At 35.9% G+C, this 6,806-nt stretch overlaps 1 long non-coding RNA gene across 1 annotated transcript; it reads right to left on the bottom strand.

Annotated features, from left to right (window-relative positions):
* Nucleotides 1–1,171: 1,171 nt before the first annotated feature.
* On the bottom strand, nucleotides 1,172–6,335 carry LOC309340120. The gene is made up of 2 exons (XR_014155814.1): nucleotides 4,819–6,335; nucleotides 1,172–2,009 (listed from the first exon to the last, which is right to left on the bottom strand). It is a non-coding gene; the product is annotated as an uncharacterized lncRNA (long non-coding RNA).
* Nucleotides 6,336–6,806: the final 471 nt, after the last annotated feature.

Genomic DNA, 6,806 nt, shown 5'->3' with positions numbered 1-6,806 from the left:
CTATTGGAAGCCTTGCAAGATGGACCTGAGTGCAGCAGCACCCTCCCCAATTGTGATTCCCAATTGCTCTGCAGAGGCATACTGCTTGGGACAGTGAGGTTAGCCGCTGGCACCTCCTGTTTAGAGGTTCTCGCGTGGTATGATAAAAGGAAAGACCCTTTCCCCGGAGAGCTGCTGCCAGTCAGACTAGGCATCACTGGCTGGCTGGATCAACGTTCTGACAGCATAAAGCTTCGTGAATTCAGTTCAGGACACAACTACGCATTCTGAGAGTAGAACGTTAAGAGAATCCTTCTTGCCATCTCTCCTCTGTAAAGCGGACTGGGAGTGGTGGCGATTTATATAGTAGTGTGGGCTCCTACTTAGTGCTATTTGCTTTGCAACTCACCTTATGCACATTTAGGTTAACTTTGCCTGTGTACATGGCTTTGCTTTACTCGATAATGTGCAATCAATTTTTGTAAAGGTTGAATGTCTTGCTCATGATATGGCTTTTAAACTGAGGCGCCACACACCACACAGATACATTTTTATGTGAATTTGCAATATATAAATGAAATAATAATAATTTTAGTAGATGATGAAATAACAATGTGAGAGGATCCCAAGGAGTGGTGAATGCTATTTTTCAGCAGATCAATGAAGGAAAAGACAGTAACTTTTCACCTAGGCATTTTCAAAGAGGAGTGGATAGTTTGTAATTAATAATGGTTTTACAATTAATTATTGCTCCTTTAAGATATTCAAACAATTTTATGTTTTATTCTGCACCACATCAAAATTATTTAAGAACAGACAGGATTCTGATGACTCTAAATGACAAAAGATAATACAGAAATAGAAATTCAGTCTATGTCTGATCATATAAAGATTTTAGTGATGTCAACCTTTCATTGTCATTTCACATCAAGGCACTGGAGTGCAGAGTAACTGTGCCATCTTGTTTACTCATAAGCAACAAGACTGTTTCCCACTAGTTAAACACAGGATTACAAACAAGTAAGATGGCATTTTTTCACAATAGCAGAAATAATTCAGATAACAAAATCCTGGGAGGAAATTTTAAACATTCTAGAAGTCAGCAGGAATAAAATTAGGATAGGTAATAATGATAATCTGTGGTTCCAATATTTTCCATCCAGGATGAACAAAAGGAATGAGACTTTTAAGATTAGTATGAGAACATTTTAAATAAACTAATATGAATTAGTCAATATGAATGTGACAAAAACATACTGTCTCTTAATAGATCTAAAAACCAAGTTAGGAAATTATCTGGGAAAAGTCACTGGGAAGGTAATAACAGAGAATGAATAGAACTGGTTTTGGGGTTTTTTGTTTTTTACTATGCCCAGCAGCATTTCCTATTATTAGTCTCAAGAAACTCTGGTCCGGTAATGGAATTTTACTATTTTACAGTGAAATAAAGATGGCCAGGATGATTGTTGGCATTGTAATAACCTGAGATTATGCATGGTGAATATGCCTAAAGAGAGATTTGAGTGACAAACATTTATGCTATTCAGATAATGATAAATTACATTTCATTTAAACATCAATGTTTTGTGGGTAAATGGTAATTCAGTTAGTATTGGGCACAAAATCTAATTCTGGAATCTTTTCAAAAGAGCAAAATCTTAGTGACTTTGAAATGGTGAACAATGGACTCACAACTAGGGAATGATGAGGTAAGATCTGGAAAACTAAAGAGATGATCAAATTAGTATTGTACGTTTGCAGGATAAAGGAAAAATACAGGAAGTCTTGAAACCTGCTGGTTATTACTGTTAACTACTGCAGGTGGTAATATCTTCAAGTCTCTTGTTTAAACTCTTCATTCTGGTTGTTAAGTGCACTTGGAGAAAAACTTGTGCGGTATGGTTAACTTATTATAGAAATCCTAGCTAGTGGTAGCGGAGCTGCAGAGGAGAAGGTGGTGTGATGAGGGTCAAGCACGCGCCTTTTACTGGTGATTTTTATCCTGCAGTTTGCACTCTCTGGATGTTGTACTGTGGAGAGGCAGAAGGGGGATAAAATAGCAGAACGTGCATCCCAAAACAGGACTCAGATCTAACACAAGTCAAAAACTACAGGCCGATTTCACTCCTAAACCTAGATTATAAGATATTTGCTGCAATTCTAGCAAAGAGGCTGAAAAAGATTCTGTCAGAAATTATACATAAAGACCAGGCCGGCTTCTTACCAAACAGACAGATGAAAGACAACATAAGATATATAGTTAATGTGATGGAATACCTGTCTGATAGGATTGATAAAAGAGCCGCAATGATCTTTGTAGATGCCGAGAAGGCATTCGACAACATAATATGGGACTTTATGATGAGAAACCTAGAATATATGGAGATAGGCGAAGACTTTCTTAAGGGAGTCAGAGCTATCTACACAGATCAGAAAGCTAAACTGATTATAAATAATGTAGTTACAGAAGGAATAAGGATACAAAAGGGAACGAGGCAGGGATGCCCTCTCTCGCCGTTACTTTTCATAACGGTATTAGAGGTTCTTTTGAATTCGATCAGACAAAACAAGGCTATAAAGGGAGTGACAATCGGACAGAATGAGTACAAGACCAAAGCATTCGCAGATGACTTGGCTATAATGATTGAGGAACCAACAAGTACGATAAAAGCAGTTTTGGAGGAAATGGAACAGTTTGGAAATCTGGCAGGCTTTAAACTCAATAAGAAAAAAACTAAAATAATAGTAAAAAATATGGATCAAGACCAAATAGAAGCAATGCAACAATTAACCCAAATAGAGGTGGTCAAAAGGGTAAAATATCTGGGTATTTGGATAACTCCCAAAAATATAGATTTATATAAAAACAACTACGAACCAGCTTGGAAGGGAATCAAAAAGGACTTGGAGGTGTGGGCAAAATTGAAATTGTCATTTTGGGGAAGGATCTCTACAATCAAAATGAACGTGCTCCCAAAATTACTGTTCCTATTTCAGACTATCCCCATAATCAAGGGAATTAAGATCTTTAAGGAGTGGCAAAGAGTGATCTCAAAATACATCTGGCAGGGCAAAAAACCAAGAATCAAATTTAAATTGCTAACAGATACAAAAGAAAGAGGAGGTTTTGCCCTGCCAGATCTGAAATTGTATTACGAGGCCTCATGTCTTTGCTGGACGAAAGAGTGGATTAAATTGAAGAATAACGAATTGTTGGATTTGGAGGGATTCAACAACAGATTTGGGTGGCATGCTTATTTATGGCACGAAAAAAAGAGAGTCCATAAGGGCTTTGAGAACCACATATTCCGAGGTCCCTTAATTGAGGTCTGGGATAGATACAAAAATCTATTAGAACCTAGAACACCACGCTGGTTTTCACCCTTAGAAGCAAAGAGTATAAAGAGATTAAATATGGGAAGTAAATGGATAACATATGACCAACTGTTATATAAAGAAGGGGAAAAGTGGAAAATAAAACCGTATGAGCAGGTGAAGGAATATGTTTATGACTGGATGCACTATTTCCAAATGAATGAGGTGTTTAAAAAAGACAGTAAAGAACGAGGTTTCATGGACAAAGAATCGGTATTTCAAAGCAAGGTTATAGGTAATGATACGAAAAATTTATCAAAAATGTATAAATTGTTATTGGATTGGAATCTGGTAGATGAAGAAGTTAAGTCGGTAATGATTAGTTGGGCAAAGGATGTGGGCCACAATATACAATTTGAGGAATGGGAAAAATTATGGAAGGAGGGCTTAAAATTCACGGCATGTATGACGTTAAAAGAGAACACGATGAAGATGTTTTATAGATGGTATATGACACCGGTGAAATTGGCGAAGATGTATAAGACATGCAATAGATGCTGGAAGTGTAAGGATAAGGAGGGCACATTCTATCACATGTGGTGGGGCTGTGGGAAGGTGAAAGACTTCTGGGAGAAAATATACAATGAGTTAAAGAAGATCTTAAAGTATACGTTTAGAAAGGAGCCAGAAGTCTTTTTACTAGGACTAATAGGAAAGGAAATAAAAAAGGAAGACTGCAAATTTTTTAGATATGCAATCACAGCCGCAAGAGTGGTATTGGCCCAGAGATGGAGACAACAGGAAATACCGACCATAGAGGATTGGAGAACAAAATTGTTAGAATACGCAGAGTTAGATAAATTGACAGGAAAGATTAGATATTTAAGAGACCAAAAATTCATCGGGGACTGGAAGAAATATGTAGATTATCTGGAATGCTTAAGTAAAGGAAAGATGACGCTTAAGGGATTTAAAGAAGCACTGTAAAAAGTAATAAGTATTGATTAAAGGGAATAGGAGGAAAAGAGATAAATAATGTCAATACAAGATTGAGGAATGCGTAATGAAAGTGATGAATACGGATGATTTACGGGACAGCTGAGGGAAGTTTGAAAGAAAATGTAGTGATGAAAATGATGTGAAACTACTGTATATATATATATTATTTTTTGTTGTTGTTGTCGTTTGTCTTGTTTTATGTTTATGTTTCATGTTTCATGTTTAATAATAAAAATTATATGGAAAAAAAAAAAATAGCAGAACGTGCAGTTCCATCTTTAGTGCACATTTTGTAGGAAACCCTGTGCATTACTGAATGACTTTTGTATGCTACAAAGATAATTATTTCCCTTATCAGATGTTGACACGTATGTTCCTAATACCTACCCCAATATGAATTATGATCCCCATATTAAAGTAATATGAGGAAACCAAGTTGTTCTAAGAAATTTATGACAGAAATTATAGTACAGTAGGCTGTCCTTGAAAATTGCTCTGTAAATTGTGCAGAATCAAGTGACTTACCTGTTGGTCAGAATGAATCACCAAGAAAGTGTTCCTTCTGAGCTTATGTTAAGCATTTGTATTTGCAGATCTCCAACTGTCCTGGAATAATACAAGCTATTGAGATTAACCTATAACCCCTTGTACACTAAAGTGACTACCTCCTTCCCTATCATGACTGTTAAAATAACAATGAGCACCCCTTAGCTTAGCCATTCGTGTAGCCTATGTATAAGAAAGGCACCCAGTGAAACATTATTAGTGGCTAATCCACAATTGTTGGAACAATCCCTTAGGTAGATTTTCTTCTGAAATTGATTTTATTTTTGTCAGCTTTGGGGACATTTTAAAGGAATTAAAAATTAGCAGGGTTTTAACTTAATATCCTAGATTTGTAAACAATGATAGAAAACAAAAATCTTATTTATTGTAAAATTTCTAACCTGTCTTTAAATCTAAATTGGGCTCACAAGGTGCCTTAAAGCAGAAAACATGAAGCATTTAATTTCTATATGTAAAAAACAGGATACATGCAAGTAAACATGCATAAGCCTGCATTGGTAACTATTTAACATATATTTATAACATTTCTTCCATTAAGAAATTCTCAAAGTAATACACAAGATTTACAGTACAATCTTATACATATTTACTCAAAAGCATTACTCACTGAGTGCAACAGAACTTATGCACGGGTGAGCCTTAAAGACATATCTCAGGTGTGTGATAACTTCAGCCTTGTCTAATTCCACTTATACAAATTGACAAAACTAGAAGGTATGTTGTACAGTATAGCATCTCTTAATGAGGCACAGCTTTCCTGTATTAAATGACCTCCTTCCTAAAGTGTTTTATACAAGCACTGCTCTGGGCTGCTGCCCCACTTCTTGGGAAGCTGGTGTTTTATGTATTGATTAGAATGTTTACATCTTTACAGTTATTAACAATTCTGTATATTTTAAAAATTGTCTGTACATCACTTAGAGACTGTCGTGTTGAGTAACTAACGAAACAAATAAATGCTGGTGAAGGTAACTGGAAGTTGTGCTTTCCTGAATCAGACCAAGGTCCACTAGTCCAACATGCTATTCAAAAATTCTAGCACCTATTAAATTGCTGATTGGCCAAGGATGACAAATATAAAGGGATGGTTTCTGCTTTCCTTTAGTACTGTGTTTACTACGGAAAGTTTATTGATGACTGTATACTGGATGCCCATCCATCAGTTGTGAATATACAGTACTTTCATTTATGAAGACTTAGTGAAATCAGTTCTCTCCTATATCACCAACTGGAAATTATATATGACAGTGAAACTGTACTTATTTAGAGCCAATCACCACCAACAATATGTTCTCCAAAACCCTCAGCCTTCATTTCTGGCTTTCCATGTGATGAACCTGATTTTGAAAGTATATCCCAGTTGGTCAGATAGTGAGTATACCTCAAAATTGTATTTTTAATTTAGCTATTTAGCAAAATATTTTTACCACTTAATTGTAGTAAAATCTCTAAATTTTACAATATTAAAATTTTCTATGAAACCCCCCCCGTTTTTAGCAGTTCATATTTTATCTGTAAACCACCTTGACAGGGGAAAATACAGGATATAAATATATAATAACAGGAATCAGTTAACACAATTCAAAACACTTAAATATAATTAGAATTAAAATATTAAGACATGTCAACGTCTATTCGTCTGGAAAGGCTTGTCTAAACAAAATTGCTTTAAGTGAAAGCACTTCCCTGGTGTCAAAGGTGAACTTTCAGTACATATATTGGAAGAAACACACACTATATACATGCTATATTACAGATAGGTGTCAGGAACCAATATTTACGAAGCATGTAAATGTCTGGAAACCACCCCTGAGTAAGAGAGGCACATAGTTTCAAAGGCCATCTCCCCAGTTGCCTTGCCTCCAAAGGTCAGTTGGAGGAGGGATTCTGAGAAGAAGAATGTTATAGGAGCAAGTGGAATGTTATAGGAGCAAGTGGTTCTTCAG

Source organism: Podarcis erhardii, assembly GCF_964252035.2.
Source record: "Podarcis erhardii genome assembly, chromosome: 4".
Lineage (NCBI taxonomy): Eukaryota > Metazoa > Chordata > Lepidosauria > Squamata > Lacertidae > Podarcis > Podarcis erhardii.
This window is presented reverse-complemented; position numbering and strand designations above follow the sequence as displayed.